The 24342-nt window shown below is 46.2% G+C and overlaps 11 non-coding genes across 11 annotated transcripts; all 11 read right to left on the bottom strand.

Annotated features, from left to right (window-relative positions):
* Positions 1 to 750: 750 nt before the first annotated feature.
* On the bottom strand, positions 751 to 941 carry LOC130321510 (U2 spliceosomal RNA). The gene has a single exon (XR_008867224.1). It is a non-coding gene; the product is annotated as a U2 spliceosomal RNA (small nuclear RNA).
* Positions 942 to 3027: 2086 nt separating this feature from the next.
* On the bottom strand, positions 3028 to 3218 carry LOC130321509 (U2 spliceosomal RNA). Its single transcript, XR_008867223.1, has one exon. It is a non-coding gene; the product is annotated as a U2 spliceosomal RNA (small nuclear RNA).
* Positions 3219 to 5307: 2089 nt separating this feature from the next.
* Positions 5308 to 5498, bottom strand: LOC130321508 (U2 spliceosomal RNA). The gene has a single exon (XR_008867222.1). It is a non-coding gene; the product is annotated as a U2 spliceosomal RNA (small nuclear RNA).
* Positions 5499 to 7587: 2089 nt separating this feature from the next.
* On the bottom strand, positions 7588 to 7778 carry LOC130321507 (U2 spliceosomal RNA). Its single transcript, XR_008867221.1, has one exon. It is a non-coding gene; the product is annotated as a U2 spliceosomal RNA (small nuclear RNA).
* Positions 7779 to 9865: 2087 nt separating this feature from the next.
* On the bottom strand, positions 9866 to 10056 carry LOC130321506 (U2 spliceosomal RNA). The gene has a single exon (XR_008867220.1). It is a non-coding gene; the product is annotated as a U2 spliceosomal RNA (small nuclear RNA).
* Positions 10057 to 12144: 2088 nt separating this feature from the next.
* LOC130321504 (U2 spliceosomal RNA) lies at positions 12145 to 12335 on the bottom strand. The gene has a single exon (XR_008867219.1). It is a non-coding gene; the product is annotated as a U2 spliceosomal RNA (small nuclear RNA).
* Positions 12336 to 14418: 2083 nt separating this feature from the next.
* Positions 14419 to 14609, bottom strand: LOC130321525 (U2 spliceosomal RNA). Its single transcript, XR_008867236.1, has one exon. It is a non-coding gene; the product is annotated as a U2 spliceosomal RNA (small nuclear RNA).
* A 2081-nt stretch (positions 14610 to 16690) lies between these two features.
* Positions 16691 to 16881, bottom strand: LOC130321524 (U2 spliceosomal RNA). Its single transcript, XR_008867235.1, has one exon. It is a non-coding gene; the product is annotated as a U2 spliceosomal RNA (small nuclear RNA).
* Positions 16882 to 18960: 2079 nt separating this feature from the next.
* On the bottom strand, positions 18961 to 19151 carry LOC130321523 (U2 spliceosomal RNA). Its single transcript, XR_008867234.1, has one exon. It is a non-coding gene; the product is annotated as a U2 spliceosomal RNA (small nuclear RNA).
* Positions 19152 to 21252: 2101 nt separating this feature from the next.
* Positions 21253 to 21443, bottom strand: LOC130321515 (U2 spliceosomal RNA). Its single transcript, XR_008867229.1, has one exon. It is a non-coding gene; the product is annotated as a U2 spliceosomal RNA (small nuclear RNA).
* Positions 21444 to 23532: 2089 nt separating this feature from the next.
* On the bottom strand, positions 23533 to 23723 carry LOC130321503 (U2 spliceosomal RNA). Its single transcript, XR_008867218.1, has one exon. It is a non-coding gene; the product is annotated as a U2 spliceosomal RNA (small nuclear RNA).
* Positions 23724 to 24342: the final 619 nt, after the last annotated feature.

Below are 24342 nucleotides of genomic sequence, written 5' to 3'. Positions count from 1 at the left end.
AGGTTTAGATACAGTCTAAAGCATAGATCTCAAAGTCTGTGCACAGAATTTAGCAAGGGCCTCGCACCTTCTGATGCATCAGGTAGGTGCACTATAGCATAGCCTAACCCTCTGTACTTTGGTCTATATTGATGCGGGACATAGACAGCCAGCTGATGACCAATCCATTAGTGCAATGGATGGCTGGAAGCATTTGTCTTTGCCTTTGCAATACCACAGAAGCAATGCATGGTCAATGTACAGCAATGACACACCTGTGTGAACAGCCAGGAGACCCCCCCATGTTATGTTACATAGTTACATAGTTAGTACGGTCGAAAAAAGACATATGTCCATCAAGTTCAACCAGGGAATTAAGGGGTAGGGGTGTGGCGCGATATTGGGGAAGGGATGAGATTTTATATTTCTTCATAAGCATTAATCTTATTTTGTCAATTAGGAACATTCAGCACCCACCCGCTATCAAGGCAGCTGCCTATCATGTCATGCCCTACCTGCACAGGTGTGCTGGCTACTCAAATGATCCAATTAAGGAGGCCATTTAGTCAGCAGCAGCAGAAGTCCTGTGCCTGGACGCTCCAACAGCGGCCAGACACAAGCAGAAGCAGCAGAAGCAGCAGCAGCACCACCTTTTGTTTTTTGGCTGCAGCAGCAGCAGCAGCAGCAGCAAGGCCCACAGGGCTGGCTAGCTGGCTAGCCAGCAAGCAGGTAGCAATGAAAGTAGGAATCTTTCTTTTTAACCCTGTAAGGGGGTGGTGCACTGTACCCGAAGATACTGCCATATCGGGTCAATGCATAGGGCGACGGAAGCAAGCTTCGAAATCGGCCCCCGTTCTCAAAAATCCATTTAATATATGGTCCCCAGATAGGGGACGTATCAGATATTAAACTGATAAGAACAGATACTACACTTGATCTTAGCCAAAAGGCCGAGAAGCGATAACCGTGAAAGGGGCGGGCCCAACAAGGTCCCCTTCATGGGCACTATCACTGCTTGCTGTCAGGGAGGCTGCCAGACAATTTTCCATGCACACTCTGGGCTGGGGGGCAGTCAACCACCAGTACACACAGCAGAACCTAAACCCATACCATTATTGCTAAGCAGCAAGACAGGGGCCCATTGCACTCCCACGGGGCCTTTTTAAATGCAATCCATAACCCGGATTTGCCAGGAACCCTTCTTACTCCTCCTACTTGCATGTGACACTGGGCTTAGGATCTGCATAGGAAACACACACACAAGCACACACCTACCTTTGTTGCCTGCAGATGCCTCCTTGGCTGTCCCCAAACGGTATCAAACCAACACCCACGGGAAGCTGTAAGCATAGAGGACATGCCTGCACCCCATTGGACTTACCTGTGTGGGTTAAATCCGGGTTATTTGACAACCTATGGCGGTGATGGTTCTGCTCAGGCAGAGCAGTGCTGATGCTCCTCATAAAGCTGTCGCTGCTGTGAAGGTTCTAGGTGACATCACAATCCCTATGGTTACATACACAACAAAGCTGGGTTGTTGTTTACACTCTGCAAGGCCTGTGGAAGTGAGTGACATCATAGCACTGTAGTTCTGAGGGTTCTAGATGGATGCAACAATCTCCTGTTGCTTCTATGAAGGCCATAATAGACGACATCACCAAACAGCTCCATAGTCACATACACAGCAAAGGAGAGATGTTGTTTACACCTAGTGATGTCAGTGGTATTGAGTGACATCACAGCACAGTGCTAAGGCTCCTGGGCCTGGACACAGCAGCGGCTGCAATATCTCAACGGAGAATACGTTTATATATATGTGTGTGTGTGCGCGTATATATATATATATATATATATATATATATATATATATATATATTTCTCCGCCGAAATCACTTTTAAACCCATTTCCACCTTTTTTTCCCTTCTCTTCCTCTTACTTTTTTTTCACGTTTTTTTACGTTTTTCTCCTTTTCGCCTCTTTTCTGGGCGTATTATTCTTCTTTTTCTTCTTTTTTTTCGTCTAATGCATACCCCATCAGTGCAGCAATGCTTATTCAATACCGCCAGCAGATGGAGACACTGGGGGATAATTTTCTAAGGATTTATACTGATTTTTCCTGTCTGAATTTGTCGCACAGAAAGTTGCAGGCCAAATATGTGTGACATTTCTGCGACTTTAGCTTCTAGAGCATTTTTACAACATTATACATAGGTGCTGAATACATAAAAAGCGACTGTTCAGCGACAGACAAGTCGCATCGGCTGAAAGTAGGCCAGAATGTCAGTCCATGTTGGAGCAGGTTTAGATACAGTCTAAAGCATAGATCTCAAAGTCTGTGCACAGAATTTAGCAAGGGCCTCGCACCTTCTGATGCATCAGGTAGGTGCACTATAGCATAGCCTAACCCTCTGTACTTTGGTCTATATTGATGCGGGACATAGACAGCCAGCTGATGACCAATCCATTAGTGCAATGGATGGCTGGAAGCATTTGTCTTTGCCTTTGCAATACCACAGAAGCAATGCATGGTCAATGTACAGCAATGACACACCTGTGTGAACAGCCAGGAGACCCCCCCATGTTATGTTACATAGTTACATAGTTAGTACGGTCGAAAAAAGACATATGTCCATCAAGTTCAACCAGGGAATTAAGGGGTAGGGGTGTGGCGCGATATTGGGGAAGGGATGAGATTTTATATTTCTTCATAAGCATTAATCTTATTTTGTCAATTAGGAACATTCAGCACCCACCCGCTATCAAGGCAGCTGCCTATCATGTCATGCCCTACCTGCACAGGTGTGCTGGCTACTCAAATGATCCAATTAAGGAGGCCATTTAGTCAGCAGCAGCAGAAGTCCTGTGCCTGGACGCTCCAACAGCGGCCAGACACAAGCAGAAGCAGCAGAAGCAGCAGCAGCACCACCTTTTGTTTTTTGGCTGCAGCAGCAGCAGCAGCAGCAGCAAGGCCCACAGGGCTGGCTAGCTGGCTAGCCAGCAAGCAGGTAGCAATGAAAGTAGGAATCTTTCTTTTTAACCCTGTAAGGGGGTGGTGCACTGTACCCGAAGATACTGCCATATCGGGTCAATGCATAGGGCGACGGAAGCAAGCTTCGAAATCGGCCCCCGTTCTCAAAAATCCATTTAATATATGGTCCCCAGATAGGGGACGTATCAGATATTAAACTGATAAGAACAGATACTACACTTGATCTTAGCCAAAAGGCCGAGAAGCGATAACCGTGAAAGGGGCGGGCCCAACAAGGTCCCCTTCATGGGCACTATCACTGCTTGCTGTCAGGGAGGCTGCCAGACAATTTTCCATGCACACTCTGGGCTGGGGGGCAGTCAACCACCAGTACACACAGCAGAACCTAAACCCATACCATTATTGCTAAGCAGCAAGACAGGGGCCCATTGCACTCCCACGGGGCCTTTTTAAATGCAATCCATAACCCGGATTTGCCAGGAACCCTTCTTACTCCTCCTACTTGCATGTGACACTGGGCTTAGGATCTGCATAGGAAACACACACACAAGCACACACCTACCTTTGTTGCCTGCAGATGCCTCCTTGGCTGTCCCCAAACGGTATCAAACCAACACCCACGGGAAGCTGTAAGCATAGAGGACATGCCTGCACCCCATTGGACTTACCTGTGTGGGTTAAATCCGGGTTATTTGACAACCTATGGCGGTGATGGTTCTGCTCAGGCAGAGCAGTGCTGATGCTCCTCATAAAGCTGTCGCTGCTGTGAAGGTTCTAGGTGACATCACAATCCCTATGGTTACATACACAACAAAGCTGGGTTGTTGTTGTTTACACTCTGCAAGGCCTGTGGAAGTGAGTGACATCATAGCACTGTAGTTCTGAGGGTTCTAGATGGATGCAACAATCTCCTGTTGCTTCTATGAAGGCCATAATAGACGACATCACCAAACAGCTCCATAGTCACATACACAGCAAAGGAGAGATGTTGTTTACACCTAGTGATGTCAGTGGTATTGAGTGACATCACAGCACAGTGCTAAGGCTCCTGGGCCTGGACACAGCAGCGGCTGCAATATCTCAACGGAGAATACGTTTATATATATGTGTGTGTGTGCGCGTATATATATATATATATATATATATATATATATATATATATATATTTCTCCGCCGAAATCACTTTTAAACCCATTTCCACCTTTTTTTCCCTTCTCTTCCTCTTACTTTTTTTTCACGTTTTTTTACGTTTTTCTCCTTTTCGCCTCTTTTCTGGGCGTATTATTCTTCTTTTTCTTCTTTTTTTTCGTCTAATGCATACCCCATCAGTGCAGCAATGCTTATTCAATACCGCCAGCAGATGGAGACACTGGGGGATAATTTTCTAAGGATTTATACTGATTTTTCCTGTCTGAATTTGTCGCACAGAAAGTTGCAGGCCAAATATGTGTGACATTTCTGCGACTTTAGCTTCTAGAGCATTTTTACAACATTATACATAGGTGCTGAATACATAAAAAGCGACTGTTCAGCGACAGACAAGTCGCATCGGCTGAAAGTAGGCCAGAATGTCAGTCCATGTTGGAGCAGGTTTAGATACAGTCTAAAGCATAGATCTCAAAGTCTGTGCACAGAATTTAGCAAGGGCCTCGCACCTTCTGATGCATCAGGTAGGTGCACTATAGCATAGCCTAACCCTCTGTACTTTGGTCTATATTGATGCGGGACATAGACAGCCAGCTGATGACCAATCCATTAGTGCAATGGATGGCTGGAAGCATTTGTCTTTGCCTTTGCAATACCACAGAAGCAATGCATGGTCAATGTACAGCAATGACACACCTGTGTGAACAGCCAGGAGACCCCCCCATGTTATGTTACATAGTTACATAGTTAGTACGGTCGAAAAAAGACATATGTCCATCAAGTTCAACCAGGGAATTAAGGGGTAGGGGTGTGGCGCGATATTGGGGAAGGGATGAGATTTTATATTTCTTCATAAGCATTAATCTTATTTTGTCAATTAGGAACATTCAGCACCCACCCGCTATCAAGGCAGCTGCCTATCATGTCATGCCCTACCTGCACAGGTGTGCTGGCTACTCAAATGATCCAATTAAGGAGGCCATTTAGTCAGCAGCAGCAGAAGTCCTGTGCCTGGACGCTCCAACAGCGGCCAGACACAAGCAGAAGCAGCAGAAGCAGCAGCAGCACCACCTTTTGTTTTTTGGCTGCAGCAGCAGCAGCAGCAGCAGCAAGGCCCACAGGGCTGGCTAGCTGGCTAGCCAGCAAGCAGGTAGCAATGAAAGTAGGAATCTTTCTTTTTAACCCTGTAAGGGGGTGGTGCACTGTACCCGAAGATACTGCCATATCGGGTCAATGCATAGGGCGACGGAAGCAAGCTTCGAAATCGGCCCCCGTTCTCAAAAATCCATTTAATATATGGTCCCCAGATAGGGGACGTATCAGATATTAAACTGATAAGAACAGATACTACACTTGATCTTAGCCAAAAGGCCGAGAAGCGATAACCGTGAAAGGGGCGGGCCCAACAAGGTCCCCTTCATGGGCACTATCACTGCTTGCTGTCAGGGAGGCTGCCAGACAATTTTCCATGCACACTCTGGGCTGGGGGGCAGTCAACCACCAGTACACACAGCAGAACCTAAACCCATACCATTATTGCTAAGCAGCAAGACAGGGGCCCATTGCACTCCCACGGGGCCTTTTTAAATGCAATCCATAACCCGGATTTGCCAGGAACCCTTCTTACTCCTCCTACTTGCATGTGACACTGGGCTTAGGATCTGCATAGGAAACACACACACAAGCACACACCTACCTTTGTTGCCTGCAGATGCCTCCTTGGCTGTCCCCAAACGGTATCAAACCAACACCCACGGGAAGCTGTAAGCATAGAGGACATGCCTGCACCCCATTGGACTTACCTGTGTGGGTTAAATCCGGGTTATTTGACAACCTATGGCGGTGATGGTTCTGCTCAGGCAGAGCAGTGCTGATGCTCCTCATAAAGCTGTCGCTGCTGTGAAGGTTCTAGGTGACATCACAATCCCTATGGTTACATACACAACAAAGCTGGGTTGTTGTTGTTTACACTCTGCAAGGCCTGTGGAAGTGAGTGACATCATAGCACTGTAGTTCTGAGGGTTCTAGATGGATGCAACAATCTCCTGTTGCTTCTATGAAGGCCATAATAGACGACATCACCAAACAGCTCCATAGTCACATACACAGCAAAGGAGAGATGTTGTTTACACCTAGTGATGTCAGTGGTATTGAGTGACATCACAGCACAGTGCTAAGGCTCCTGGGCCTGGACACAGCAGCGGCTGCAATATCTCAACGGAGAATACGTTTATATATATGTGTGTGTGTGCGCGTATATATATATATATATATATATATATATATATATATATATATATTTCTCCGCCGAAATCACTTTTAAACCCATTTCCACCTTTTTTTCCCTTCTCTTCCTCTTACTTTTTTTTCACGTTTTTTTACGTTTTTCTCCTTTTCGCCTCTTTTCTGGGCGTATTATTCTTCTTTTTCTTCTTTTTTTTCGTCTAATGCATACCCCATCAGTGCAGCAATGCTTATTCAATACCGCCAGCAGATGGAGACACTGGGGGATAATTTTCTATGGATTTATACTGATTTTTCCTGTCTGAATTTGTCGCACAGAAAGTTGCAGGCCAAATATGTGTGACATTTCTGCGACTTTAGCTTCTAGAGCATTTTTACAACATTATACATAGGTGCTGAATACATAAAAAGCGACTGTTCAGCGACAGACAAGTCGCATCGGCTGAAAGTAGGCCAGAATGTCAGTCCATGTTGGAGCAGGTTTAGATACAGTCTAAAGCATAGATCTCAAAGTCTGTGCACAGAATTTAGCAAGGGCCTCGCACCTTCTGATGCATCAGGTAGGTGCACTATAGCATAGCCTAACCCTCTGTACTTTGGTCTATATTGATGCGGGACATAGACAGCCAGCTGATGACCAATCCATTAGTGCAATGGATGGCTGGAAGCATTTGTCTTTGCCTTTGCAATACCACAGAAGCAATGCATGGTCAATGTACAGCAATGACACACCTGTGTGAACAGCCAGGAGACCCCCCCATGTTATGTTACATAGTTACATAGTTAGTACGGTCGAAAAAAGACATATGTCCATCAAGTTCAACCAGGGAATTAAGGGGTAGGGGTGTGGCGCGATATTGGGGAAGGGATGAGATTTTATATTTCTTCATAAGCATTAATCTTATTTTGTCAATTAGGAACATTCAGCACCCACCCGCTATCAAGGCAGCTGCCTATCATGTCATGCCCTACCTGCACAGGTGTGCTGGCTACTCAAATGATCCAATTAAGGAGGCCATTTAGTCAGCAGCAGCAGAAGTCCTGTGCCTGGACGCTCCAACAGCGGCCAGACACAAGCAGAAGCAGCAGAAGCAGCAGCAGCACCACCTTTTGTTTTTTGGCTGCAGCAGCAGCAGCAGCAGCAGCAAGGCCCACAGGGCTGGCTAGCTGGCTAGCCAGCAAGCAGGTAGCAATGAAAGTAGGAATTTTTCTTTTTAACCCTGTAAGGGGGTGGTGCACTGTACCCGAAGATACTGCCATATCGGGTCAATGCATAGGGCGACGGAAGCAAGCTTCGAAATCGGCCCCCGTTCTCAAAAATCCATTTAATATATGGTCCCCAGATAGGGGACGTATCAGATATTAAACTGATAAGAACAGATACTACACTTGATCTTAGCCAAAAGGCCGAGAAGCGATAACCGTGAAAGGGGCGGGCCCAACAAGGTCCCCTTCATGGGCACTATCACTGCTTGCTGTCAGGGAGGCTGCCAGACAATTTTCCATGCACACTCTGGGCTGGGGGGCAGTCAACCACCAGTACACACAGCAGAACCTAAACCCATACCATTATTGCTAAGCAGCAAGACAGGGGCCCATTGCACTCCCACGGGGCCTTTTTAAATGCAATCCATAACCCGGATTTGCCAGGAACCCTTCTTACTCCTCCTACTTGCATGTGACACTGGGCTTAGGATCTGCATAGGAAACACACACACAAGCACACACCTACCTTTGTTGCCTGCAGATGCCTCCTTGGCTGTCCCCAAACGGTATCAAACCAACACCCACGGGAAGCTGTAAGCATAGAGGACATGCCTGCACCCCATTGGACTTACCTGTGTGGGTTAAATCCGGGTTATTTGACAACCTATGGCGGTGATGGTTCTGCTCAGGCAGAGCAGTGCTGATGCTCCTCATAAAGCTGTCGCTGCTGTGAAGGTTCTAGGTGACATCACAATCCCTATGGTTACATACACAACAAAGCTGGGTTGTTGTTGTTTACACTCTGCAAGGCCTGTGGAAGTGAGTGACATCATAGCACTGTAGTTCTGAGGGTTCTAGATGGATGCAACAATCTCCTGTTGCTTCTATGAAGGCCATAATAGACGACATCACCAAACAGCTCCATAGTCACATACACAGCAAAGGAGAGATGTTGTTTACACCTAGTGATGTCAGTGGTATTGAGTGACATCACAGCACAGTGCTAAGGCTCCTGGGCCTGGACACAGCAGCGGCTGCAATATCTCAACGGAGAATACGTTTATATATATGTGTGTGTGTGCGCGTATATATATATATATATATATATATATATATATATATATATATTTCTCCGCCGAAATCACTTTTAAACCCATTTCCACCTTTTTTTCCCTTCTCTTCCTCTTACTTTTTTTTCACGTTTTTTTACGTTTTTCTCCTTTTCGCCTCTTTTCTGGGCGTATTATTCTTCTTTTTCTTCTTTTTTTTCGTCTAATGCATACCCCATCAGTGCAGCAATGCTTATTCAATACCGCCAGCAGATGGAGACACTGGGGGATAATTTTCTAAGGATTTATACTGATTTTTCCTGTCTGAATTTGTCGCACAGAAAGTTGCAGGCCAAATATGTGTGACATTTCTGCGACTTTAGCTTCTAGAGCATTTTTACAACATTATACATAGGTGCTGAATACATAAAAAGCGACTGTTCAGCGACAGACAAGTCGCATCGGCTGAAAGTAGGCCAGAATGTCAGTCCATGTTGGAGCAGGTTTAGATACAGTCTAAAGCATAGATCTCAAAGTCTGTGCACAGAATTTAGCAAGGGCCTCGCACCTTCTGATGCATCAGGTAGGTGCACTATAGCATAGCCTAACCCTCTGTACTTTGGTCTATATTGATGCGGGACATAGACAGCCAGCTGATGACCAATCCATTAGTGCAATGGATGGCTGGAAGCATTTGTCTTTGCCTTTGCAATACCACAGAAGCAATGCATGGTCAATGTACAGCAATGACACACCTGTGTGAACAGCCAGGAGACCCCCCCATGTTATGTTACATAGTTACATAGTTAGTACGGTCGAAAAAAGACATATGTCCATCAAGTTCAACCAGGGAATTAAGGGGTAGGGGTGTGGCGCGATATTGGGGAAGGGATGAGATTTTATATTTCTTCATAAGCATTAATCTTATTTTGTCAATTAGGAACATTCAGCACCCACCCGCTATCAAGGCAGCTGCCTATCATGTCATGCCCTACCTGCACAGGTGTGCTGGCTACTCAAATGATCCAATTAAGGAGGCCATTTAGTCAGCAGCAGCAGAAGTCCTGTGCCTGGACGCTCCAACAGCGGCCAGACACAAGCAGAAGCAGCAGAAGCAGCAGCAGCACCACCTTTTGTTTTTTGGCTGCAGCAGCAGCAGCAGCAGCAGCAAGGCCCACAGGGCTGGCTAGCTGGCTAGCCAGCAAGCAGGTAGCAATGAAAGTAGGAATCTTTCTTTTTAACCCTGTAAGGGGGTGGTGCACTGTACCCGAAGATACTGCCATATCGGGTCAATGCATAGGGCGACGGAAGCAAGCTTCGAAATCGGCCCCCGTTCTCAAAAATCCATTTAATATATGGTCCCCAGATAGGGGACGTATCAGATATTAAACTGATAAGAACAGATACTACACTTGATCTTAGCCAAAAGGCCGAGAAGCGATAACCGTGAAAGGGGCGGGCCCAACAAGGTCCCCTTCATGGGCACTATCACTGCTTGCTGTCAGGGAGGCTGCCAGACAATTTTCCATGCACACTCTGGGCTGGGGGGCAGTCAACCACCAGTACACACAGCAGAACCTAAACCCATACCATTATTGCTAAGCAGCAAGACAGGGGCCCATTGCACTCCCACGGGGCCTTTTTAAATGCAATCCATAACCCGGATTTGCCAGGAACCCTTCTTACTCCTCCTACTTGCATGTGACACTGGGCTTAGGATCTGCATAGGAAACACACACACAAGCACACACCTACCTTTGTTGCCTGCAGATGCCTCCTTGGCTGTCCCCAAACGGTATCAAACCAACACCCACGGGAAGCTGTAAGCATAGAGGACATGCCTGCACCCCATTGGACTTACCTGTGTGGGTTAAATCCGGGTTATTTGACAACCTATGGCGGTGATGGTTCTAGTCAGGCAGAGCAGTGCTGATGCTCCTCATAAAGCTGTCGCTGCTGTGAAGGTTCTAGGTGACATCACAATCCCTATGGTTACATACACAACAAAGCTGGGTTGTTGTTGTTTACACTCTGCAAGGCCTGTGGAAGTGAGTGACATCATAGCACTGTAGTTCTGAGGGTTCTAGATGGATGCAACAATCTCCTGTTGCTTCTATGAAGGCCATAATAGACAACATCACCAAACAGCTCCATAGTCACATACACAGCAAAGGAGAGATGTTGTTTACACCTAGTGATGTCAGTGGTATTGAGTGACATCACAGCACAGTGCTAAGGCTCCTGGGCCTGGACACAGCAGCGGCTGCAATATCTCAACGGAGAATACGTTTATATATATGTGTGTGTGTGCGCGTATATATATATATATATATATATATATATATATATATATATTTCTCCGCCGAAATCACTTTTAAACCCATTTCCACCTTTTTTTCCCTTCTCTTCCTCTTACTTTTTTTTCACGTTTTTTTACGTTTTTCTCCTTTTCGCCTCTTTTCTGGGCGTATTATTCTTCTTTTTCTTCTTTTTTTTCGTCTAATGCATACCCCATCAGTGCAGCAATGCTTATTCAATACCGCCAGCAGATGGAGACACTGGGGGATAATTTTCTAAGGATTTATACTGATTTTTCCTGTCTGAATTTGTCGCACAGAAAGTTGCAGGCCAAATATGTGTGACATTTCTGCGACTTTAGCTTCTAGAGCATTTTTACAACATTATACATAGGTGCTGAATACATAAAAAGCGACTGTTCAGCGACAGACAAGTCGCATCGGCTGAAAGTAGGCCAGAATGTCAGTCCATGTTGGAGCAGGTTTAGATACAGTCTAAAGCATAGATCTCAAAGTCTGTGCACAGAATTTAGCAAGGGCCTCGCACCTTCTGATGCATCAGGTAGGTGCACTATAGCATAGCCTAACCCTCTGTACTTTGGTCTATATTGATGCGGGACATAGACAGCCAGCTGATGACCAATCCATTAGTGCAATGGATGGCTGGAAGCATTTGTCTTTGCCTTTGCAATACCACAGAAGCAATGCATGGTCAATGTACAGCAATGACACACCTGTGTGAACAGCCAGGAGACCCCCCCATGTTATGTTACATAGTTACATAGTTAGTACGGTCGAAAAAAGACATATGTCCATCAAGTTCAACCAGGGAATTAAGGGGTAGGGGTGTGGCGCGATATTGGGGAAGGGATGAGATTTTATATTTCTTCATAAGCATTAATCTTATTTTGTCAATTAGGAACATTCAGCACCCACCCGCTATCAAGGCAGCTGCCTATCATGTCATGCCCTACCTGCACAGGTGTGCTGGCTACTCAAATGATCCAATTAAGGAGGCCATTTAGTCAGCAGCAGCAGAAGTCCTGTGCCTGGACGCTCCAACAGCGGCCAGACACAAGCAGAAGCAGCAGAAGCAGCAGCAGCACCACCTTTTGTTTTTTGGCTGCAGCAGCAGCAGCAGCAGCAGCAGCAAGGCCCACAGGGCTGGCTAGCTGTCTAGCCAGCAAGCAGGTAGCAATGAAAGTAGGAATCTTTCTTTTTAACCCTGTAAGGGGGTGGTGCACTGTACCCGAAGATACTGCCATATCGGGTCAATGCATAGGGCGACGGAAGCAAGCTTCGAAATCGGCCCCCGTTCTCAAAAATCCATTTAATATATGGTCCCCAGATAGGGGACGTATCAGATATTAAACTGATAAGAACAGATACTACACTTGATCTTAGCCAAAAGGCCGAGAAGCGATAACCGTGAAAGGGGCGGGCCCAACAAGGTCCCCTTCATGGGCACTATCACTGCTTGCTGTCAGGGAGGCTGCCAGACAATTTTCCATGCACACTCTGGGCTGGGTGGCAGTCAACCACCAGTACACACAGCAGAACCTAAACCCATACCATTATTGCTAAGCAGCAAGACAGGGGCCCATTGCACTCCCACGGGGCCTTTTTAAATGCAATCCATAACCCGGATTTGCCAGGAACCCTTCTTACTCCTCCTACTTGCATGTGACACTGGGCTTAGGATCTGCATAGGAAACACACACACAAGCACACACCTACCTTTGTTGCCTGCAGATGCCTCCTTGGCTGTCCCCAAACGGTATCAAACCAACACCCACGGGAAGCTGTAAGCATAGAGGACATGCCTGCACCCCATTGGACTTACCTGTGTGGGTTAAATCCGGGTTATTTGACAACCTATGGCGGTGATGGTTCTGCTCAGGCAGAGCAGTGCTGATGCTCCTCATAAAGCTGTCGCTGCTGTGAAGGTTCTAGGTGACATCACAATCCCTATGGTTACATACACAACAAAGCTGGGTTGTTGTTGTTTACACTCTGCAAGGCCTGTGGAAGTGAGTGACATCATAGCACTGTAGTTCTGAGGGTTCTAGATGGATGCAACAATCTCCTGTTGCTTCTATGAAGGCCATAATAGACGACATCACCAAACAGCTCCATAGTCACATACACAGCAAAGGAGAGATGTTGTTTACACCTAGTGATGTCAGTGGTATTGAGTGACATCACAGCACAGTGCTAAGGCTCCTGGGCCTGGACACAGCAGCGGCTGCAATATCTCAACGGAGAATACGTTTATATATATGTGTGTGTGTGCGCGTATATATATATATATATATATATATATATATATATATATTTCTCCGCCGAAATCACTTTTAAACCCATTTCCACCTTTTTTTCCCTTCTCTTCCTCTTACTTTTTTTTCACGTTTTTTTACGTTTTTCTCCTTTTCGCCTCTTTTCTGGGCGTATTATTCTTCTTTTTCTTCTTTTTTTTCGTCTAATGCATACCCCATCAGTGCAGCAATGCTTATTCAATACCGCCAGCAGATGGAGACACTGGGGGATAATTTTCTAAGGATTTATACTGATTTTTCCTGTCTGAATTTGTCGCACAGAAAGTTGCAGGCCAAATATGTGTGACATTTCTGCGACTTTAGCTTCTAGAGCATTTTTACAACATTATACATAGGTGCTGAATACATAAAAAGCGACTGTTCAGCGACAGACAAGTCGCATCGGCTGAAAGTAGGCCAGAATGTCAGTCCATGTTGGAGCAGGTTTAGATACAGTCTAAAGCATAGATCTCAAAGTCTGTGCACAGAATTTAGCAAGGGCCTCGCACCTTCTGATGCATCAGGTAGGTGCACTATAGCATAGCCTAACCCTCTGTACTTTGGTCTATATTGATGCGGGACATAGACAGCCAGCTGATGACCAATCCATTAGTGCAATGGATGGCTGGAAGCATTTGTCTTTGCCTTTGCAATACCACAGAAGCAATGCATGGTCAATGTACAGCAATGACACACCTGTGTGAACAGCCAGGAGACCCCCCCATGTTATGTTACATAGTTACATAGTTAGTACGGTCGAAAAAAGACATATGTCCATCAAGTTCAACCAGGGAATTAAGGGGTAGGGGTGTGGCGCGATATTGGGGAAGGGATGAGATTTTATATTTCTTCATAAGCATTAATCTTATTTTGTCAATTAGGAACATTCAGCACCCACCCGCTATCAAGGCAGCTGCCTATCATGTCATGCCCTACCTGCACAGGTGTGCTGGCTACTCAAATGATCCAATTAAGGAGGCCATTTAGTCAGCAGCAGCAGAAGTCCTGTGCCTGGACGCTCCAACAGCGGCCAGACACAAGCAGAAGCAGCAGAAGCAGCAGCAGCACCACCTTTTGTTTTTTGGCTGCAGCAGCAGCAGCAGCAGCAGCAAGGCCCACAGGGCTGGCTAGCTGGCTAGCCAGCAAGCAGGTAGCAATGAAAGTAGGAATCTTTCTTTTTAACCCTGTAAGGGGGTGGTGCACTGTACCCGAAGATACTGCCATATCGGGTCAATGCATAGGGCGACGGAAGCAAGCTTCGAAATCGGCCCCCGTTCTCAAAAATCCATTTAATATATGGTCCCCAGATAGGGGACGTATCAGATATTAAACTGATAAGAACAGATACTACACTTGATCTTAGCCAAAAGGCCGAGAAGCGATAACCGTGAAAGGGGCGGGCCCAACAAGGTCCCCTTCATGGGCACTATCACTGCTTGCTGTCAGGGAGGCTGCCAGACAATTTTCCATGCACACTCTGGGCTGGGGGGCAGTCAACCACCAGTACACACAGCAGAACCTAAACCCATACCATTATTGCTAAGCAGCAAGACAGGGGCCCATTGCACTCCCACGGGGCCTTTTTAAATGCAATCCATAACCCGGATTTGCCAGGAACCCTTCTTACTCCTCCTACTTGCATGTGACACTGGGCTTAGGATCTGCATAGGAAACACACACACAAGCACACACCTACCTTTGTTGCCTGCAGATGCCTCCTTGGCTGTCCCCAAACGGTATCAAACCAACACCCACGGGAAGCTGTAAGCATAGAGGACATGCCTGCACCCCATTGGACTTACCTGTGTGGGTTAAATCCGGGTTATTTGACAACCTATGGCGGTGATGGTTCTGCTCAGGCAGAGCAGTGCTGATGCTCCTCATAAAGCTGTCGCTGCTGTGAAGGTTCTAGGTGACATCACAATCCCTATGGTTACATACACAACAAAGCTGGGTTGTTGTTGTTTACACTCTGCAAGGCCTGTGGAAGTGAGTGACATCATAGCACTGTAGTTCTGAGGGTTCTAGATGGATGCAACAATCTCCTGTTGCTTCTATGAAGGCCATAATAGACGACATCACCAAACAGCTCCATAGTCACATACACAGCAAAGGAGAGATGTTGTTTACACCTAGTGATGTCAGTGGTATTGAGTGACATCACAGCACAGTGCTAAGGCTCCTGGGCCTGGACACAGCAGCGGCTGCAATATCTCAACGGAGAATACGTTTATATATATGTGTGTGTGTGCGCGTATATATATATATATATATATATATATATATATATATTTCTCCGCCGAAATCACTTTTAAACCCATTTCCACCTTTTTTTCCCTTCTCTTCCTCTTACTTTTTTTTCACGTTTTTTTACGTTTTTCTCCTTTTCGCCTCTTTTCTGGGCGTATTATTCTTCTTTTTCTTCTTTTTTTTCGTCTAATGCATACCCCATCAGTGCAGCAATGCTTATTCAATACCGCCAGCAGATGGAGACACTGGGGGATAATTTTCTAAGGATTTATACTGATTTTTCCTGTCTGAATTTGTCGCACAGAAAGTTGCAGGCCAAATATGTGTGACATTTCTGCGACTTTAGCTTCTAGAGCATTTTTACAACATTATACATAGGTGCTGAATACATAAAAAGCGACTGTTCAGCGACAGACAAGTCGCATCGGCTGAAAGTAGGCCAGAATGTCAGTCCATGTTGGAGCAGGTTTAGATACAGTCTAAAGCATAGATCTCAAAGTCTGTGCACAGAATTTAGCAAGGGCCTCGCACCTTCTGATGCATCAGGTAGGTGCACTATAGCATAGCCTAACCCTCTGTACTTTGGTCTATATTGATGCGGGACATAGACAGCCAGCTGATGACCAATCCATTAGTGCAATGGATGGCTGGAAGCATTTGTCTTTGCCTTTGCAATACCACAGAAGCAATGCATGGTCAATGTACAGCAATGACACACCTGTGTGAACAGCCAGGAGACCCCCCCATGTTATGTTACATAGTTACATAGTTAGTACGGTCGAAAAAAGACATATGTCCATCAAGTTCAACCAGGGAATTAAGGGGTAGGGGTGTGGCGCGATATTGGGGAAGGGATGAGATTTTATATTTCTTCATAAGCATTAATCTTATTTTGTCAATTAGGAACATTCAGCACCCACCCGCTATCAAGGCAGCTGCCTATCATGTCATGCCCTACCTGCACAGGTGTGCTGGCTACTCAAATGATCCAATTAAGGAGGCCATTTAGTCAGCAGCAGCAGAAGTCCTGTGCCTGGACGCTCCAACAGCGGCCAGACACAAGCAGAAGCAGCAGAAGCAGCAGCAGCACCACCTTTTGTTTTTTGGCTGCAGCAGCAGCAGCAGCAGCAGCAAGGCCCACAGGGCTGGCTAGCTGGCTAGCCAGCAAGCAGGTAGCAATGAAAGTAGGAATCTTTCTTTTTAACCCTGTAAGGGGGTGGTGCACTGTACCCGAAGATACTGCCATATCGGGTCAATGCATAGGGCGACGGAAGCAAGCTTCGAAATCGGCCCCCGTTCTCAAAAATCCATTTAATATATGGTCCCCAGATAGGGGACGTATCAGATATTAAACTGATAAGAACAGATACTACACTTGATCTTAGCCAAAAGGCCGAGAAGCGATAACCGTGAAAGGGGCGGGCCCAACAAGGTCCCCTTCATGGGCACTATCACTGCTTGCTGTCAGGGAGGCTGCCAGACAATTTTCCATGCACACTCTGGGCTGGGGGGCAGTCAACCACCAGTACACACAGCAGAACCTAAACCCATACCATTATTGCTAAGCAGCAAGACAGGGGCCCATTGCACTCCCACGGGGCCTTTTTAAATGCAATCCATAACCCGGATTTGCCAGGAACCCTTCTTACTCCTCCTACTTGCATGTGACACTGGGCTTAGGATCTGCATAGGAAACACACACACAAGCACACACCTACCTTTGTTGCCTGCAGATGCCTCCTTGGCTGTCCCCAAACGGTATCAAACCAACACCCACGGGAAGCTGTAAGCATAGAGGACATGCCTGCACCCCATTGGACTTACCTGTGTGGGTTAAATCCGGGTTATTTGACAACCTATGGCGGTGATGGTTCTGCTCAGGCAGAGCAGTGCTGATGCTCCTCATAAAGCTGTCGCTGCTGTGAAGGTTCTAGGTGACATCACAATCCCTATGGTTACATACACAACAAAGCTGGGTTGTTGTTGTTTACACTCTGCAAGGCCTGTGGAAGTGAGTGACATCATAGCACTGTAGTTCTGAGGGTTCTAGATGGATGCAACAATCTCCTGTTGCTTCTATGAAGGCCATAATAGACGACATCACCAAACAGCTCCATAGTCACATACACAGCAAAGGAGAGATGTTGTTTACACCTAGTGATGTCAGTGGTATTGAGTGACATCACAGCACAGTGCTAAGGCTCCTGGGCCTGGACACAGCAGCGGCTGCAATATCTCAACGGAGAATACGTTTATATATATGTGTGTGTGTGCGCGTATATATATATATATATATATATATATATATATATATATATTTCTCCGCCGAAATCACTTTTAAACCCATTTCCACCTTTTTTTCCCTTCTCTTCCTCTTACTTTTTTTTCACGTTTTTTTACGTTTTTCTCCTTTTCGCCTCTTTTCTGGGCGTATTATTCTTCTTTTTCTTCTTTTTTTTCGTCTAATGCATACCCCATCAGTGCAGCAATGCTTATTCAATACCGCCAGCAGATGGAGACACTGGGGGATAATTTTCTAAGGATTTATACTGATTTTTCCTGTCTGAATTTGTCGCACAGAAAGTTGCAGGCCAAATATGTGTGACATTTCTGCGACTTTAGCTTCTAGAGCATTTTTACAACATTATACATAGGTGCTGAATACATAAAAAGCGACTGTTCAGCGACAGACAAGTCGCATCGGCTGAAAGTAGGCCAGAATGTCAGTCCATGTTGGAGCAGGTTTAGATACAGTCTAAAGCATAGATCTCAAAGTCTGTGCACAGAATTTAGCAAGGGCCTCGCACCTTCTGATGCATCAGGTAGGTGCACTATAGCATAGCCTAACCCTCTGTACTTTGGTCTATATTGATGCGGGACATAGACAGCCAGCTGATGACCAATCCATTAGTGCAATGGATGGCTGGAAGCATTTGTCTTTGCCTTTGCAATACCACAGAAGCAATGCATGGTCAATGTACAGCAATGACACACCTGTGTGAACAGCCAGGAGACCCCCCCATGTTATGTTACATAGTTACATAGTTAGTACGGTCGAAAAAAGACATATGTCCATCAAGTTCAACCAGGGAATTAAGGGGTAGGGGTGTGGCGCGATATTGGGGAAGGGATGAGATTTTATATTTCTTCATAAGCATTAATCTTATTTTGTCAATTAGGAACATTCAGCACCCACCCGCTATCAAGGCAGCTGCCTATCATGTCATGCCCTACCTGCACAGGTGTGCTGGCTACTCAAATGATCCAATTAAGGAGGCCATTTAGTCAGCAGCAGCAGAAGTCCTGTGCCTGGACGCTCCAACAGCGGCCAGACACAAGCAGAAGCAGCAGAAGCAGCAGCAGCACCACCTTTTGTTTTTTGGCTGCAGCAGCAGCAGCAGCAAGGCCCACAGGGCTGGCTAGCTGGCTAGCCAGCAAGCAGGTAGCAATGAAAGTAGGAATCTTTCTTTTTAACCCTGTAAGGGGGTGGTGCACTGTACCCGAAGATACTGCCATATCGGGTCAATGCATAGGGCGACGGAAGCAAGCTTCGAAATCGGCCCCCGTTCTCAAAAATCCATTTAATATATGGTCCCCAGATAGGGGACGTATCAGATATTAAACTGATAAGAACAGATACTACACTTGATCTTAGCCAAAAGGCCGAGAAGCGATAACCGTGAAAGGGGCGGGCCCAACAAGGTCCCCTTCATGGGCACTATCACTGCTTGCTGTCAGGGAGGCTGCCAGACAATTTTCCATGCACACTCTGGGCTGGGGGGCAGTCAACCACCAGTACACACAGCAGAACCTAAACCCATACCATTATTGCTAAGCAGCAAGACAGGGGCCCATTGCACTCCCACGGGGCCTTTTTAAATGCATTCCATAACCCGGATTTGCCAGGAACCCTTCTTACTCCTCCTACTTGCATGTGACACTGGGCTTAGGATCTGCATAGGAAACACACACACAAGCACACACCTACCTTTGTTGCCTGCAGATGCCTCCTTGGCTGTCCCCAAACGGTATCAAACCAACACCCACGGGAAGCTGTAAGCATAGAGGACATGCCTGCACCCCATTGGACTTACCTGTGTGGGTTAAATCCGGGTTATTTGACAACCTATGGCGGTGATGGTTCTGCTCAGGCAGAGCAGTGCTGATGCTCCTCATAAAGCTGTCGCTGCTGTGAAGGTTCTAGGTGACATCACAATCCCTATGGTTACATACACAACAAAGCTGGGTTGTTGTTGTTTACACTCTGCAAGGCCTGTGGAAGTGAGTGACATCATAGCACTGTAGTTCTGAGGGTTCTAGATGGATGCAACAATCTCCTGTTGCTTCTATGAAGGCCATAATAGACGACATCACCAAACAGCTCCATAGTCACATACACAGCAAAGGAGAGATGTTGTTTACACCTAGTGATGTCAGTGGTATTGAGTGACATCACAGCACAGTGCTAAGGCTCCTGGGCCTGGACACAGCAGCGGCTGCAATATCTCAACGGAGAATACGTTTATATATATGTGTGTGTGTGCGCGTATATATATATATATATATATATATATATATATATATATATATATATATTATATATATATTTCTCCGCCGAAATCACTTTTAAACCCATTTCCACCTTTTTTTCCCTTCTCTTCCTCTTACTTTTTTTTCACGTTTTTTTACGTTTTTCTCCTTTTCGCCTCTTTTCTGGGCGTATTATTCTTCTTTTTCTTCTTTTTTTTCGTCTAATGCATACCCCATCAGTGCAGCAATGCTTATTCAATACCGCCAGCAGATGGAGACACTGGGGGATAATTTTCTAAGGATTTATACTGATTTTTCCTGTCTGAATTTGTCGCACAGAAAGTTGCAGGCCAAATATGTGTGACATTTCTGCGACTTTAGCTTCTAGAGCATTTTTACAACATTATACATAGGTGCTGAATACATAAAAAGCGACTGTTCAGCGACAGACAAGTCGCATCGGCTGAAAGTAGGCCAGAATGTCAGTCCATGTTGGAGCAGGTTTAGATACAGTCTAAAGCATAGATCTCAAAGTCTGTGCACAGAATTTAGCAAGGGCCTCGCACCTTCTGATGCATCAGGTAGGTGCACTATAGCATAGCCTAACCCTCTGTACTTTGGTCTATATTGATGCGGGACATAGACAGCCAGCTGATGACCAATCCATTAGTGCAATGGATGGCTGGAAGCATTTGTCTTTGCCTTTGCAATACCACAGAAGCAATGCATGGTCAATGTACAGCAATGACACACCTGTGTGAACAGCCAGGAGACCCCCCCATGTTATGTTACATAGTTACATAGTTAGTACGGTCGAAAAAAGACATATGTCCATCAAGTTCAACCAGGGAATTAAGGGGTAGGGGTGTGGCGCGATATTGGGGAAGGGATGAGATTTTATATTTCTTCATAAGCATTAATCTTATTTTGTCAATTAGGAACATTCAGCACCCACCCGCTATCAAGGCAGCTGCCTATCATGTCATGCCCTACCTGCACAGGTGTGCTGGCTACTCAAATGATCCAATTAAGGAGGCCATTTAGTCAGCAGCAGCAGAAGTCCTGTGCCTGGACGCTCCAACAGCGGCCAGACACAAGCAGAAGCAGCAGAAGCAGCAGCAGCACCACCTTTTGTTTTTTGGCTGCAGCAGCAGCAGCAGCAGCAAGGCCCACAGGGCTGGCTAGCTGGCTAGCCAGCAAGCAGGTAGCAATGAAAGTAGGAATCTTTCTTTTTAACCCTGTAAGGGGGTGGTGCACTGTACCCGAAGATACTGCCATATCGGGTCAATGCATAGGGCGACGGAAGCAAGCTTCGAAATCGGCCCCCGTTCTCAAAAATCCATTTAATATATGGTCCCCAGATAGGGGACGTATCAGATATTAAACTGATAAGAACAGATACTACACTTGATCTTAGCCAAAAGGCCGAGAAGCGATAACCGTGAAAGGGGCGGGCCCAACAAGGTCCCCTTCATGGGCACTATCACTGCTTGCTGTCAGGGAGGCTGCCAGACAATTTTCCATGCACACTCTGGGCTGGGGGGCAGTCAACCACCAGTACACACAGCAGAACCTAAACCCATACCATTATTGCTAAGCAGCAAGACAGGGGCCCATTGCACTCCCACGGGGCCTTTTTAAATGCAATCCATAACCCGGATTTGCCAGGAACCCTTCTTACTCCTCCTACTTGCATGTGACACTGGGCTTAGGATCTGCATAGGAAACACACACACAAGCACACACCTACCTTTGTTGCCTGCAGATGCCTCCTTGGCTGTCCCCAAACGGTATCAAACCAACACCCACGGGAAGCTGTAAGCATAGAGGACATGCCTGCACCCCATTGGACTTACCTGTGTGGGTTAAATCCGGGTTATTTGACAACCTATGGCGGTGATGGTTCTGCTCAGGCAGAGCAGTGCTGATGCTCCTCATAAAGCTGTCGCTGCTGTGAAGGTTCTAGGTGACATCACAATCCCTATGGTTACATACACAACAAAGCTGGGTTGTTGTTGTTTACACTCTGCAAGGCCTGTGGAAGTGAGTGACATCATAGCACTGTAGTTCTGAGGGTTCTAGATGGATGCAACAATCTCCTGTTGCTTCTATGAAGGCCATAATAGACGACATCACCAAACAGCTCCATAGTCACATACACAGCAAAGGAGAGATGTTGTTTACACCTAGTGATGTCAGTGGTATTGAGTGACATCACAGCACAGTGCTAAGGCTCCTGGGCCTGGACACAGCAGCGGCTGCAATATCTCAACGGAGAATACGTTTATATATATGTGTGTGTGTGCGCGTATATATATATATATATATATATATATATATATATATATATATATTTCTCCGCCGAAATCACTTTTAAACCCATTTCCACCTTTTTTTCCCTTCTCTTCCTCTTACTTTTTTTTCACGTTTTTTTACGTTTTTCTCCTTTTCGCCTCTTTTCTGGGCGTATTATTCTTCTTTTTCTTCTTTTTTTTCGTCTAATGCATACCCCATCAGTGCAGCAATGCTTATTCAATACCGCCAGCAGATGGAGACACTGGGGGATAATTTTCTAAGGATTTATACTGATTTTTCCTGTCTGAATTTGTCGCACAGAAAGTTGCAGGCCAAATATGTGTGACATTTCTGCGACTTTAGCTTCTAGAGCATTTTTACAACATTATACATAGGTGCTGAATACATAAAAAGCGACTGTTCAGCGACAGACAAGTCGCATCGGCTGAAAGTAGGCCAGAATGTCAGTCCATGTTGGAGCAGGTTTAGATACAGTCTAAAGCATAGATCTCAAAGTCTGTGCACAGAATTTAGCAAGGGCCTCGCACCTTCTGATGCATCAGGTAGGTGCACTATAGCATAGCCTAACCCTCTGTACTTTGGTCTATATTGATGCGGGACATAGACAGCCAGCTGATGACCAATCCATTAGTGCAATGGATGGCTGGAAGCATTTGTCTTTGCCTTTGCAATACCACAGAAGCAATGCATGGTCAATGTACAGCAATGACACACCTGTGTGAACAGCCAGGAGACCCCCCCATGTTATGTTACATAGTTACATAGTTAGTACGGTCGAAAAAAGACATATGTCCATCAAGTTCAACCAGGGAATTAAGGGGTAGGGGTGTGGCGCGATATTGGGGAAGGGATGAGATTTTATATTTCTTCATAAGCATTAATCTTATTTTGTCAATTAGGAACATTCAGCACCCACCCGCTATCAAGGCAGCTGCCTATCATGTCATGCCCTACCTGCACAGGTGTGCTGGCTACTCAAATGATCCAATTAAGGAGGCCATTTAGTCAGCAGCAGCAGAAGTCCTGTGCCTGGACGCTCCAACAGCGGCCAGACACAAGCAGAAGCAGCAGAAGCAGCAGCAGCACCACCTTTTGTTTTTTGGCTGCAGCAGCAGCAGCAGCAGCAGCAAGGCCCACAGGGCTGGCTAGCTGGCTAGCCAGCAAGCAGGTAGCAATGAAAGTAGGAATCTTTCTTTTTAACCCTGTAAGGGGGTGGTGCACTGTACCCGAAGATACTGCCATATCGGGTCAATGCATAGGGCGACGGAAGCAAGCTTCGAAATCGGCCCCCGTTCTCAAAAATCCATTTAATATATGGTCCCCAGATAGGGGACGTATCAGATATTAAACTGATAAGAACAGATACTACACTTGATCTTAGCCAAAAGGCCGAGAAGCGATAACCGTGAAAGGGGCGGGCCCAACAAGGTCCCCTTCATGGGCACTATCACTGCTTGCTGTCAGGGAGGCTGCCAGACAATTTTCCATGCACACTCTGGGCTGGGGGGCAGTCAACCACCAGTACACACAGCAGAACCTAAACCCATACCATTATTGCTAAGCAGCAAGACAGGGGCCCATTGCACTCCCACGGGGCCTTTTTAAATGCAATCCATAACCCGGATTTGCCAGGAACCCTTCTTACTCCTCCTACTTGCATGTGACACTGGGCTTAGGATCTGCATAGGAAACACACACACAAGCACACACCTACCTTTGTTGCCTGCAGATGCCTCCTTGGCTGTCCCCAAACGGTATCAAACCAACACCCACGGGAAGCTGTAAGCATAGAGGACATGCCTGCACCCCATTGGACTTACCTGTGTGGGTTAAATCCGGGTTATTTGACAACCTATGGAGGTGATGGTTCTGCTCAGGCAGAGCAGTGCTGATGCTAATCATAAAGCTGTCGCTGCTGTGAAGGTTCTAGGTGACATCACAATCCCTATGGTTACATACACAACAAAGCTGGGTTGTTGTTGTTTACACTCTGCAAGGCCTGTGGAAGTGAGTGACATCA

This window comes from Hyla sarda, unplaced genomic scaffold (assembly GCF_029499605.1).
Source record: "Hyla sarda isolate aHylSar1 unplaced genomic scaffold, aHylSar1.hap1 scaffold_2274, whole genome shotgun sequence".
In the NCBI taxonomy this organism is placed as follows: domain Eukaryota; kingdom Metazoa; phylum Chordata; class Amphibia; order Anura; family Hylidae; genus Hyla; species Hyla sarda.
The sequence above is the reverse complement of the archived record's forward strand: the minus strand, read 5'-3'. Positions and strand labels throughout refer to the sequence as shown.